The sequence below is a fragment of the Ranitomeya variabilis genome, chromosome 4 (genome assembly GCF_051348905.1).
Source record: "Ranitomeya variabilis isolate aRanVar5 chromosome 4, aRanVar5.hap1, whole genome shotgun sequence".
Classification (NCBI taxonomy): Eukaryota; Metazoa; Chordata; class Amphibia; order Anura; family Dendrobatidae; genus Ranitomeya; species Ranitomeya variabilis.
In genome coordinates, this window is record NC_135235.1 from 415346978 (window position 1) to 415361732 (window position 14755).

General features: G+C 46.7%; 1 protein-coding gene across 1 annotated transcript in view; it reads left to right on the forward strand.

Moving 5' to 3' along the window:
• Positions 1-519: 519 nt before the first annotated feature.
• Positions 520-14755, forward strand: part of LOC143765034 (uncharacterized) — a 67591-nt gene continuing 53355 nt past the window's right edge. Inside the window, exon 1 of the mRNA XM_077251272.1 lies at positions 520-752. The gene's annotated coding sequence lies outside the window, so the exon portion shown is untranslated. The remainder of the gene's footprint in view (positions 753-14755) is intronic.

Genomic DNA, 14755 nt, shown 5'->3' on the forward strand with positions numbered 1-14755 from the left:
TGACGGACCCTGAGCCGCGGGCTGCAGCGTTTCCGGGTCCGTCACTGCTAGCGCAGATAGAGCTAGAAGATGCTCTACCTGCGCTAGCGCAATGTAAACGTCGGCACTTGCGTTAACAGAAGCCCGTTAGCATATGTGCTGAGCGGGCTGCTGCTAACGCAGTGTGAACCCGGCCTTAGGACTACAACCGAGTAGCGCGGGCTCCGTTCACAAGAGCCAACAATCTGCGGAAACAGCAACACTAAAAAACAGTCTTTACTGCTTCACTAGATACTTACACAGGTGTATCATGAGGCTGTCACTTTACAGGCAAAGACTGGGAACGATGACAGTGTAAAATCTAGTTTTATTTAAAAAAAGAGCCGGTTCACGAGCCGAAAGAGCCGGCTCTTTATAGTGAGCGGAGCCGAAAGAGCCGGATCACCAAAAAGAGCCGGACTGCCCATCACTAGTGCCTATCACTGGACATCACGTGTCACGGACAGGTCTACATCGGAGTTACTGTAGGGAGGGGCTCACAGGTGACGGACCCTTCTCCTGCTGCTTGTGGACCATTCCTAGCAAGTCCCTCCCACAGAAGGCTGGTCACATGGGTATGACGTCATGAGAGGAACTTTAGCTGATTGGATTTCAACTTGTACCATGTTGCGAGACTTGGAATGCTCAAGCCGGAAATGGAAGCAACAGCTTCCAGTGCTTTAGTGACCGACCAGCCGGGGGAGGAGTCACCGCGCAGACTGCAGTGTCCTGACGTGAGTATTCTGCCGCCTGTATCCTAAAGGAGGAGCAGACTGTGGTGTCCTGTAATACAGGAGGAGCAGACCGTGGTGTCCTGTGTGCACTGTAATACAGGAGGAGCAGACCGTGGTGTCCTGTGTGCACTGTAATACAGGAGGAGCAGACCGTGGTGTCCTGTGTGCACTGTACTACAGGAGGAGCAGACCGTGGTGTCCTGTGTGCACTGTACTACAGGAGGAGCAGACTGTGGTGTCCTGTGTGCACTGTACTACAGGAGGAGCAGACTGTGGTGTCCTGTGTGCACTGTACTACAGGAGGAGCAGACTGTGGTGTCCTGTGTGCACTGTACTACAGGAGGAGCAGACTGTGGTGTCCTGTGTGCACTGTAATACAGGAGGAGCAGACTGTGGTGTCCTGTGTGCACTGTACTACAGGAGGAGCAGACTGGTGTCCTGTGTGCACTGTACTACAGGAGGAGCAGACTGTGGTGTCCTGTGTGCACTGTACTACAGGAGGAGCAGACTGTGGTGTCCTGTGTGCACTGTACTACAGGAGGAGCAGACTGTGGTGTCCTGTGTGCACTGTAATACAGGAGGAGCAGACTGTGGTGTCCTGTGTGCACTGTACTACAGGAGGAGCAGACTGTGGTGTCCTTGTGTGCACTGTACTACAGGAGGAGCAGACTGTGGTGTCCTGTGTGCACTGTAATACAGGAGGAGCAGACTGTGGTGTCCTGTGTGCACTGTACTACAGGAGGAGCAGACTGTGGTGTCCTGTGTGCACTGTAATACAGGAGGAGCAGACTGTGGTGTCCTGTGTGCACTGTACTACAGGAGGAGCAGACTGTGGTGTCCTGTGTGCACTGTAATACAGGAGGAGCAGACTGTGGTGTCCTGTGTGCACTGTACTACAGGAGGAGCAGACTGTGGTGTCCTTGTGTGCACTGTACTACAGGAGGAGCAGACTGTGGTGTCCTGTGTGCACTGTAATACAGGAGGAGCAGACTGTGGTGTCCTGTGTGCACTGTACTACAGGAGGGGCAGACTGTGGTGTCCTGTGTGCACTGTAATACAGGAGGAGCAGACCGTGGTGTCCTGTGTGCACTGTACTACAGGAGGAGCAGACTGTGGTGTCCTGTGTGCACTGTACTACAGGAGGAGCAGACTGTGGTGTCCTGTGTGCACTGTACTACAGGAGGAGCAGACTGTGGTGTCCTTGTGTGCACTGTACTACAGGAGGAGCAGACTGTGGTGTCCTGTGTGCACTGTAATACAGGAGGAGCAGACTGTGGTGTCCTGTGTGCACTGTACTACAGGAGGAGCAGACTGTGGTGTCCTGTGTGCACTGTAATACAGGAGGAGCAGACTGTGGTGTCCTGTGTGCACTTTAATACAGGAGGAGAAGACCGTGGTGTCCTGTGTGCACTGTAATACAGGAGGAGCAGACTGTGGTGTCCTGTGTGCACTGTAATACAGGAGGAGCAGACTGGTGTCCTGTGTGCACTGTAATACAGGAGGAGCAGACTGTGGTGTCCTGTGTGCACTGTACTACAGGAGGAGCAGACCGTGGTGACCTGTGTGCACTGTAATACAGGAGGAGCAGCCTGTGGTGTCCTGTGTGCACTGTAATACAGGAGGAGCAGACTGTGGTGACCTGTGTGCACTGTAATACAGGAGGAGCAGACTGTGGTGTCCTGTAATACAGGAGGAGCAGACTGTGGTGTCCTGTGTGCACTGTAATACAGGAGGAGCAGACCGTGGTGTCCTGTGTGCACTGTACTACAGGAGGAGCAGACCGTGGTGTCCTGTGTGCACTGTACTACAGGAGGAGCAGACTGGTGTCCTGTGTGCACTGTACTACAGGAGGAGCAGACTGGTGTCCTGTGTGCACTGTACTACAGGAGGAGCAGACTGGTGTCCTGTGTGCACTGTACTACAGGAGGAGCAGACTGTGGTGTCCTGTGTGCACTGTACTACAGGAGGAGCAGATCGTGGTGTCCTGTGTGCATTGTACTACAGGAGGAGCAGACTGGTGTCCTGTGTGCACTGTACTACAGGAGGAGCAGACTGTGGTGTCCTGTGTGCACTGTACTACAGGAGGAGCAGATCGTGGTGTCCTGTGTGCATTGTACTACAGGAGGAGCAGACTGGTGTCCTGTGTGCACTGTACTACAGGAGGAGCAGACTGTGGTGTCTTGTGTGCACTGTAGTACAGGAGGAGCAGACTGTGGTGTCCTGTGTGCACTGTAATACAGGAGGAGCAGACTGTGGTGTCCTGTGTGCACTGTACTACAGGAGGAGCAGACTGTGGTGTCCTGTGTGCACTGTAATACAGGAGGAGCAGACTGTGGTGTCCTGTGTGCACTGTACTACAGGAGGAGCAGACTGTGGTGTCCTGTGTGCACTGTACTACAGGAGGAGCAGACTGTGGTGTCCTGTGTGCACTGTACTACAGGAGGAGCAGACTGTGGTGTCCTGTGTGCACTGTACTACAGGAGGAGCAGACTGTGGTGTCCTGTGTGCACTGTACTACAGGAGGAGCAGACTGTGGTGTCCTGTGTGCACTGTAATACAGGAGGAGCAGACTGTGGTGTCCTGTGTGCACTGTACTACAGGAGGAGCAGACTGGTGTCCTGTGTGCACTGTACTACAGGAGGAGCAGACTGTGGTGTCCTGTGTGCACTGTACTACAGGAGGAGCAGACTGTGGTGTCCTGTGTGCACTGTACTACAGGAGGAGCAGACTGTGGTGTCCTGTGTGCACTGTAATACAGGAGGAGCAGACTGTGGTGTCCTGTGTGCACTGTACTACAGGAGGAGCAGACTGTGGTGTCCTTGTGTGCACTGTACTACAGGAGGAGCAGACTGTGGTGTCCTGTGTGCACTGTAATACAGGAGGAGCAGACTGTGGTGTCCTGTGTGCACTGTACTACAGGAGGAGCAGACTGTGGTGTCCTGTGTGCACTGTAATACAGGAGGAGCAGACTGTGGTGTCCTGTGTGCACTGTACTACAGGAGGAGCAGACTGTGGTGTCCTGTGTGCACTGTAATACAGGAGGAGCAGACTGTGGTGTCCTGTGTGCACTGTACTACAGGAGGAGCAGACTGTGGTGTCCTTGTGTGCACTGTACTACAGGAGGAGCAGACTGTGGTGTCCTGTGTGCACTGTAATACAGGAGGAGCAGACTGTGGTGTCCTGTGTGCACTGTACTACAGGAGGGGCAGACTGTGGTGTCCTGTGTGCACTGTAATACAGGAGGAGCAGACCGTGGTGTCCTGTGTGCACTGTACTACAGGAGGAGCAGACTGTGGTGTCCTGTGTGCACTGTACTACAGGAGGAGCAGACTGTGGTGTCCTGTGTGCACTGTACTACAGGAGGAGCAGACTGTGGTGTCCTTGTGTGCACTGTACTACAGGAGGAGCAGACTGTGGTGTCCTGTGTGCACTGTAATACAGGAGGAGCAGACTGTGGTGTCCTGTGTGCACTGTACTACAGGAGGAGCAGACTGTGGTGTCCTGTGTGCACTGTAATACAGGAGGAGCAGACTGTGGTGTCCTGTGTGCACTTTAATACAGGAGGAGAAGACCGTGGTGTCCTGTGTGCACTGTAATACAGGAGGAGCAGACTGTGGTGTCCTGTGTGCACTGTAATACAGGAGGAGCAGACTGGTGTCCTGTGTGCACTGTAATACAGGAGGAGCAGACTGTGGTGTCCTGTGTGCACTGTACTACAGGAGGAGCAGACCGTGGTGACCTGTGTGCACTGTAATACAGGAGGAGCAGCCTGTGGTGTCCTGTGTGCACTGTAATACAGGAGGAGCAGACTGTGGTGACCTGTGTGCACTGTAATACAGGAGGAGCAGACTGTGGTGTCCTGTAATACAGGAGGAGCAGACTGTGGTGTCCTGTGTGCACTGTAATACAGGAGGAGCAGACCGTGGTGTCCTGTGTGCACTGTACTACAGGAGGAGCAGACCGTGGTGTCCTGTGTGCACTGTACTACAGGAGGAGCAGACTGGTGTCCTGTGTGCACTGTACTACAGGAGGAGCAGACTGGTGTCCTGTGTGCACTGTACTACAGGAGGAGCAGACTGGTGTCCTGTGTGCACTGTACTACAGGAGGAGCAGACTGTGGTGTCCTGTGTGCACTGTACTACAGGAGGAGCAGATCGTGGTGTCCTGTGTGCATTGTACTACAGGAGGAGCAGACTGGTGTCCTGTGTGCACTGTACTACAGGAGGAGCAGACTGTGGTGTCCTGTGTGCACTGTACTACAGGAGGAGCAGATCGTGGTGTCCTGTGTGCATTGTACTACAGGAGGAGCAGACTGGTGTCCTGTGTGCACTGTACTACAGGAGGAGCAGACTGTGGTGTCTTGTGTGCACTGTAGTACAGGAGGAGCAGACTGTGGTGTCCTGTGTGCACTGTAATACAGGAGGAGCAGACTGTGGTGTCCTGTGTGCACTGTACTACAGGAGGAGCAGACTGTGGTGTCCTGTGTGCACTGTAATACAGGAGGAGCAGACTGTGGTGTCCTGTGTGCACTGTACTACAGGAGGAGCAGACTGTGGTGTCCTGTAATACAGGAGGAGCAGACTGTGGTGTCCTGTGTGCACTGTAATACAGGAGGAGCAGACTGTGGTGTCCTGTGTGCACTGTACTACAGGAGGAGCAGACTGTGGTGTCCTTGTGTGCACTGTACTACAGGAGGAGCAGACTGTGGTGTCCTTGTGTGCACTGTACTACAGGAGGAGCAGACTGTGGTGTCCTGTGTGCACTGTACTACAGGAGGAGCAGACTGTGGTGTCCTGTGTGCACTGTACTACAGGAGGAGCAGACTGTGGTGTCCTGTGTGCACTGTACTACAGGAGGAGCAGACTGTGGTGTCCTGTGTGCACTGTACTACAGGAGGAGCAGACTGTGGTGTCCTGTGTGCACTGTACTACAGGAGGAGCAGACTGTGGTGTCCTGTGTGCACTGTACTACAGGAGGAGCAGACTGTGGTGTCCTGTGTGCACTGTACTACAGGAGGAGCAGACTGTGGTGTCCTGTGTGCACTGTACTACAGGAGGAGCAGACTGTGGTGTCCTGTGTGCACTGTAATACAGGAGGAGCAGACTGTGGTGTCCTGTGTGCACTGTACTACAGGAGGAGCAGACTGTGGTGTCCTGTGTGCACTGTACTACAGGAGGAGCAGACTGTGGTGTCCTGTGTGCACTGTACTACAGGAGGAGCAGACTGTGGTGTCCTGTGTGCACTGTACTACAGGAGGAGCAGACTGTGGTGTCCTGTGTGCACTGTAATACAGGAGGAGCAGACTGTGGTGTCCTGTGTGCACTTTAATACAGGAGGAGAAGACCGTGGTGTCCTGTGTGCACTGTAATACAGGAGGAGCAGACTGTGGTGTCCTGTGTGCACTGTACTACAGGAGGAGCAGACCGTGGTGTCCTGTAATACAGGAGGAGCAGACTGTGGTGTCCTGTGTGCACTGTAATACAGGAGGAGCAGACTGTGGTGTCCTGTGTGCACTGTAATACAGGAGGAGCAGACTGGTGTCCTGTGTGCACTGTAATACAGGAGGAGCAGACTGTGGTGTCCTGTGTGAACTGTACTACAGGAGGAGCAGACCGTGGTGACCTGTGTGCACTGTAATACAGGAGGAGCAGCCTGTGGTGTCCTGTGTGCACTGTAATACAGGAGGAGCAGACTGTGGTGTCCTGTAATACAGGAGGAGCAGACTGTGGTGACCTGTGTGCACTGTAATACAGGAGGAGCAGACTGGTGTCCTGTAATACAGGAGGAGCAGACTGTGGTGTCCTGTGTGCACTGTAATACAGGAGGAGCAGACCGTGGTGTCCTGTGTGCACTGTAATACAGGAGGAGCAGACCGTGGTGTCCTGTGTGCACTGTACTACAGGAGGAGCAGACTGTGGTGTCCTGTGTGCATTGTACTACAGGAGGAGCAGACTGTGGTGTTCTTTGTGCACTGTACTACAGGAGGAGCAGACTGTGGTGTCCTGTGTGCACTGTACTACAGGAGGAGCAGACTGTGGTGTCCTGTGTGCATTGTACTACAGGAGGAGCAGACTGTGGTGTCCTGTGTGCACTGTACTACAGGAGGAGCAGACTGTGGTGTCCTGTGTGCACTGTAATACAGGAGGAGCAGACTGTGGTGTCCTGTGTGCACTGTAATACAGGAGGAGCAGACTGTGGTGTTCTGTCTGGTGTCACACTTGGGTATTTTCCATCATATAGACCCCTCAAAATGACTTCAAATGTGATTTGGTCCCTAAAAAAAAAATATGGTGTTGTAAAAATGAGAGATCGCTGGTCAACTTTTAACCCTTATACCTCCCTAACAAAAAATAATTTTAGTTCCAGAATTGTGCTGATGTAAAGTAGACATGTGGGAAATGTTACTTATTAAATACTTTGTGTGACAGATCTCTGTGATTTATCCCCTTTCTGACCTCGGATGGGATAGTACGTCCGAGGTCAGAACCCCCACTTTGATTCAGGGCTTCGGCGGTGAGCCCTCATCAAAGCTGGGACATGTCAGCTGTTTTGAACAGCTGACATGTGCCCGCAATAGGCGCGGGCAGAATCGCGATCCGCCTGCACCTATTAACTAGTTAAATGCCGCTGTCAAACGCTGACAGCGGCATTTAACCGACGCTTCTGGACGGGCGGACGGAAATGAGCGCATCGCCGACCCCCGTCACATGATCGGGGGTCAGCGATGCTTCTGTATAGTAACCATAGAGGTCCTTGAGACCTCTATGGTTACTGATCCCCGGCAGCTGTGAGCGCCACCCTGTGGTCGGCGCTCACAGCACACCTGCATTTCAGCTACATAGCAGTGATCTGATGATCGCTGCTATGTAGCAGAGCCGATCTCGTTGTGCCAGCTTCTAGCCTCCTATGGAGGCTATTGAAGCATGGCAAAAGTAAAAAAAAAAGAAAAAAAGAAATGTGAAAAAAATAAAAAAAAATATAAAAGTTTAAATCACCCCCCTTTTGCCCCATTCAAAATAAATCAATAAAAAAAAATCAAACCTACACATATTTGGTATCGCCATGTTCAGAATCGCCCGATCTATCAATAAAAATAAAGCATTAGCCTGATCGCTAAACAGCTTAGCGAGAAAAAAATTAGAAAACGCCAGAATTACGTTTTTTGGTCGCCGCGACATTGCATTAAAATGCAATAACGGGCGATCAAAAGAAAGTATCTGCACCAAAATGGTATCATTAAAAACGCCAGCTCGGCACGCAAAAAATAAGCCCTCAACCGACCCCAGATCATGAAAAATGGAGACGCTACGGGTATTGGAAAATGGCGTAATATTTATTTTATTTTTTTTTTTTTTAAAGCAAAGTTTGGAATTTTTTTTCACCACTTAGATGAGCCCTCACTTGGCCATATTGATGGAAAAATAAAAAAGTTATGGCTCTGGGATGGAGGGGAGCGAAAAACGAACTCGGAAAAACGGAAAATCCTAAGGTCATGAAGGGGTTAAGGGCATGAAAATTCAAACTTGGAAAATTGCGAGATTTTCACCAAATTTCCTTTTTTTTTTTTTCACAAATAAACGCAAGTAATGTTGAGGAAATTTTGCCACTATCACGAAGTACAATATGTCATGAGAAAGCAGTGTCAGAATCACCGGGATCCATTGAAGCGTTCCAGAGTTATAACCTGATAAAGGGACATTGGTCAGAATTGTAAAAATTGGCCTGGTCATTAACGTGCAAACCTCCCTTGGGGGTTAAGGGGTTAATACCATCCTTTGGCGGCCATACAAAACTATTAACTTGAAAATTACCGTTATATTTTATTCTTGGTCAAACATAAAATTAACTCCTCCCTAATATAGTGGCTGAAGCTGCCTCTCGTTGCTGCAACGATTTGAAGTGGTATTGATGATGATGCTACTCGTAACTGCCTTTCCAGGTTTCCGTCGGTCTTGTGCTCAGGTTAGGCTACTTTCACATTTGCGTTAGAATCCGCAGCGTATCATCTGCAACTGCAAACGCATGCAAATGTCTGATAACGCAAGCGCATCAAACGCATGCGTACGCAAAGACATGTGTACGCATGCGTTCCCATAGATAGTAATGCTTTTTTTTGCCGCATTCTTTGCGCTAACAACCGCATACGTTTCTAGGCGGCAAATTGATGCCTCTAAAATTACTACATGTTGCGTTTACCGCCCCAAACCGCAGACGACGAAATGACGCATGCGTCGTCAAACGCGGCACAACGCAACCGATCGCAGACTCATGCGTCCCTAATGTTAAATATAGGAAAACACAATGTATGCAGATAATTGCGGAAGAAACGCTGCGGACACAACCGCAAATGTGAAACCGGCCTTACTCTTTGATATGTTTCGTAAAGAACTCGCAAGAATAAGTTGTACCAAACACAGATGTATATTACACTGCTGGTCTCCTCACAATGGGAAATTCATCACTGCTCACGTTAACTTTGTAGAACAAGCAGTGGGAGATCTGCTGTATACATAATACAGAACCCATTGAGACTGCTGTTTAAACATCACATAGACACCGAGATCGCCGTATACATCACACAAAGGACAGCGAAACTACTGTATATACACAGACAAGCAAAAGGGTAACAATGTTTTGAACTTTTGACTTTCAGGCTCCATATCTCAGCATCCACTTCTGCGTCAAACGTGAGACTACCATCATTTCATAGACAATCATGTTTGCTATCTGGTACATGAATTTGACTTGCAACTATGTAGCATATGATTAACTATGCAGATGCTTGTCATGTCACTTCATTGTTACTGTTTTGCTCCTGGTGGTGGAAAAATCTTTTTTTTGTATACAAACCCTGGCAAAAACTATGTAATCACCGGCCTTGGAGGATGTTCATTCAGTTGTTAAATTTTGTAGAAAAAAAGCAGATCACAGACATGGTACAAAACTAGTCATTTCAAATGGCAACTTTCTGGCTTTAATAAACACTAAAAGAAATCAAGAACAAAAAATGGAATAACTCAATTCTGAGGAAAAAATTATGGAATCATGTAAAACAAACAAAAAAAAAACACTCCAACACATCACTGGTATTTTGTTTCACCACCTCTGGCTTTTATAACAGCTTGCCGTCTCCGAGGCATGGACTTAATGAGTGCCAAACAGTACTCTTCATCAATCTGGCTCCAACTTTCTCTGATTGCTGTTGCCAGATCAGCTTTGCAGGTTGGAGCCTTGTCATGGACCATTTTCTTCAACTTCCACCAAAGATTTTCAATTGGATTGAGATCCGGACTATTTGCAGGCCATGACATTGACCTTATGTGTCTTTTTTCAAGGAATGTTTTCACAGTTTTGCTCTATGGCAGGATGCATTATAATCTTGAGAAATGATTTCATCATCCCCAATTGATGGGATAAGAGAAGTGTCCAAAATATCAACATAGAATTGTGCATTTATTGAAGATGTAATGACAGCCATCTCCCCAGTGCCTTTACCTGACATGCAGCCCCATATCATCAATGACTGTGGAAATTTGCATGTTCTCTTCAGGCAGTCATCTTTATAAATCTCATTGGAACGGCACCAAACAAACGTTCGAGCATCATCACCTTGCCCAATGCAGATTTGTGATTCATCACTGAATATGACTTTCATCCAGTCATCCACAGTCCATATTGCTTTTCCTTAGCCCATTGTAACCTTGTTTTTTCCTGTTTAGGTGGTAATGATGGCTTTCGATTAGCTTTCTGTATGTAAATCCTATTTCCTTTAGGCGGTTTCTTACAGTTCGGTCACAGACTTTGACTCCTGTTTCCACCTATTCATTCCTCATTTGTTTTGTTGTTCCATTTCCTGTTTTGGAGACATATTGCTTGAAGTTTCCGATCTTGACGTTTTGATGTCTTCCTTGATCTACCAGTATGTTTGCCTTTAACAACCTTCCCATGTTGTTTGTATTTGGTCCAGATTTTAGACACAGCTGACTGTAAACAAGCAACATCTTTTGCAACATTGCGTGATGATTTACCCTCTTTTAAGAGTTTGATAATCCTCTCCTTTGTTTCAATTGGCATCTCTTGTGTTGGAGCCATGATTCATGTCAGTCTACTTGGTGCAACAGCTCTCCAAGGTGAGATCACTCCTTTTTAGATGCAGACTAACGAGCAGATCTAATTTGATGCAGGTGTTAGTTTTGGGAATGATAATTTACAGGGTGATTCCATAATTTTTTCCCTCATAATTGAGTGAGTCCATAATTTTTACCCTATACTTGGTTAAAAAAGTAACCATTACTGGCTACTACATTTTTTGTTCTTGATTTCTTTTAGGGTTTCTTAAAGCCAGAAAGTTGCCATTTGAAATGACTTTAGTTTTGTGCCATGTCTGTGATCTGCTTTTTTTTCTACAAAATTAAACAACTGAATGAACATCCTCCAAGGCTGGTGATTCCATAATTTTTGCCTGGGGTTGTGCTACAAATTATAACCTGTTCTCGCATTCCCTAATAACTCAGTCTGTTATTAGGTTGATTGCCAAGCAAAAAGGTCACTGGATCGAACTGAGGAGCAGCCATGAGCAAGATTTCCCAAGAAAAGAGAAACAGCATCATCCAGCTCAAAATAGCAGCGTCTCAGCCAGACAATTGCTAAACTGCATTATGTGAATGCCATGACAGCTGGAAGAATACAAAATGAAGGCCATCCCATTCAAAAGCCAAGAGGTGGACATCCAGGCAAAATATCAGAGTAAACAAGTTGGCTCACTACAAGGTTCATCAGTTGTGACTTGACAAACACAGCATTGAAGGTGGCTCGTGTGCTTCATAATAGTAAGATAACAGACGTCCATGCAAGCACCGTGCAATGCACGCTACACAAGTTTGGAGTGGTAGCTTGAAAAAAGGTGAAGAAGCATCGATTTCAATATCATAAGAAGTGTCAACTCTAGGTTGCAAAAAAGTACGAAAAGAGGACAGTAGAAGATTGGAAACGGGTGATTTTGAGCGCTGAGACGAAAGTCATTAGACTAGACTCCGATGGGTGCAAATGGGTCTGGAAGAAACAAGGAAAAAAGGGTCAAATGGATCGAGAAATTGAAGGAACTATTAATATCGGTGTAGGAAGCCTGATAATATGGGGTTGTTTCAAAGGTAAAGGAGTTGGATAGTTGACCAGGATCAGTGGTGGTCTCGATACTGAGCTATTTGTGAGTATCCTACAAGATGAGTTATTTCATACACTCAAGTACTATGGGTATGAAAAGGATGACATAGTGTTCTAGCAGGACAATGACCTGAAGCATGCATTGAGATTGGCTAAGAAATGGTTCAATGACTATAAATTAGAGGTGCTGAATTGGATCCCAGTCCTTAGACCTCAACCCAATGAAACACTTGTGGGTAGAGTTGAAGATAAAGCTGTATACATATGCAAATATGTCAACCAGTATGCACCAACTTTGGGAACGTGTAGATGAGACCTGGGATCAAGTTTCGGTCTGAAACATGCTCGAATCTGATCGAGAGCATGCCAAGAAGGATTCAGGCAGTGTTGAAAGCCGAAGGTGGATTTACAAAATGCTAACAAAATAATAAAAATTACTTTAGATTTTTAGAAGCAAAACAGTAACAATGCAGTAACATGACAAGATTCCGCACAACTAATCATATGGAAAATAGTTGCAAGTTGGGTCATTCCACATCAAGTGGACCAGTTTTAAAAATCGTCCCCACTCGACCTTCACCGATTTTGCTGAAAATTTATAAGGATGTACATGTATGTTTGAAAAGAGGTTCTGTAAATTTTTAGGGCCAGATCTCAAATACATTGGGCACTGTTGACCTTTCACTGGAGGTTCCACCAAGCCTGCCGCTTCAGCTAAGAGGATTTTGCAAACTTTGGCACATAGCCATTAGAGTTCTATACTGGCTATGATGCTGAAATTTGGCATACTAGCTCAACGTTTGCTGCTAAACACGATAAAATTATTACCGGCTATGACAAAACAATATTTCGGCCGCAATTTTGTGTCAAAGTAGCTTGAAAAACGCGTTGCATAAAATTTATGCCAAACTTTGCCCATATATAACTCAAGACCAAAAACCAATAGTAACTGGTGCTTTGCCCTGTACATCAAACATCTACATGACTTTGCATTGCTGCAATATCACGGTCAAAGCATATGTATTTGTGGAAATATTCACACACACATATGATGAAAAACTTAAAAAAAAACAAATTTAACCTATTTTTAGGTCAAATTTCTCAAAAAGGGTACCCCTAAAATATATTAATTCTGATATCATTAGAAAGAGCACATTTTTCTCTACAAGGATCACTGGTGTTTTTTTTTTGGAGTCTCTCAGCTTAAGAAATGAAAAATGCCACTGAACATGGTGTTATTTATTAATACGCAATGAATGGTAACTGCACTATTCAAACCCTTGCGTTGGTCCATGGTGGTAATACCACAACCAATTCCCTAAGAATTGGTATTATAATCCTATTAAGAATTGTAATAATGCTGTCTTTCGAGAATTGGCAGCCCCATCGCCTAGGATCCATGGCTGATAGCCGTGCAAGGCGAGCCTCGGGCGGTCTCTTTATCGCAGGTTCCGAAGCCTGAGGGTGGGTGTCTTTGCCTAGGATCCCAAGCCTAATATTGGGTATCTTTTGTTGGTTCCCAAGCCATAATGTTCAGTCTAAGTGGTCTGGAATTGTTGCTGAATTTGCAACATAATCGGTTCAGAGAAGCTGTATTGTCGGCCCATTGCTGTTGCAGCTGGTGCTGGAATTATTGCAATGATTGACTGCTCGGGAATCCAGCATGTATCATTTCTCAAAGGCCAGTGAAAGAAGCTGGCTGGTCCATGAGGATGCATAAAATTTATTAATGCATCATGCTCGTCGACTGAAATTTCAGAAATATTTCCAATCCACCAGTTCCTATCGTAAATGCAGGCAATGTATTGCCCTGGCTGGAGGTTTGCAATTGGCACAAAAGGCATTTCTGATCTGACAAATCTATCTACATGGGCAATGAAAGATGATGGGTCATTTGACACCCTTGAAATGCGAATCTTTTTGTCATCAATTGGCACAAACTGGTGATTTTATCTTGTTCCAGCAATTGTATGTCCATCTTTGAACCTTTCCTCTTGAACTACCCATATTTCGTCAATTTTTTCTTTTGGAACATAAAAAAAACCTTGATTCCATGCAGTTGCTCGTTGCAAAAGTTGAATAAATCCACCGGGGTCAGTATTTGGTTTTCAGTTGGGCGTTGAAGACTGGCACGAGCTGCCAACCTCTTTGCTGTCCCTCCAATCCCATCACAGGGCGACTTTCCATGACTGGTACCAAAAAAATTCCATTCAGCGCTGATATTGAAATCAGCATTGTGGTGGCACAAGTTGAGAACATTTTTGAAATTTTTGTACTGTGCTGCAGATCCATCGCTGAAGTAGTGGATATGACGAATCCCATAGATGAGTCTTGAGATACTCCACAATTACTGTTAAGAAAGTGTGGACTGCAACTGTGTCATGTCGTGAGCAATCACTGATTATGCACAAGCTGATGTTCTGCGCAGCTTCACCATTTAACTCCTTGAAGTAAATTACAAATGGGTGTACTGTAGCTTGACTATTTTCCTAGTGGAAACCTTGAATGGCATCTTGAACAATAAATGAGTAATTTTCAGCAAAGTCCATAAGGATCGCAAGCTCTCCAGGTCTCAGATTTTCCTTCAACGATTTCAGATAGCAACTTTGATGCTTGGCGATGTAGTGATGGCTACAAAGTTTAGAAATTTTCAAAACCAATTCTTCAATGAAATCTTCTATAGTCAGTTGTTTGGTATCAAGCGTGTCTCGATCAGTGTGAATCCATTGTTTGAACTCAATAATATCTTCAGGGTCACTGTTGACAAACACATTGACTAGAAATTCTTTTAAAACTTCAGGACCCGGGCATTTATCACAAGCATACAGTCCTTGGATTCA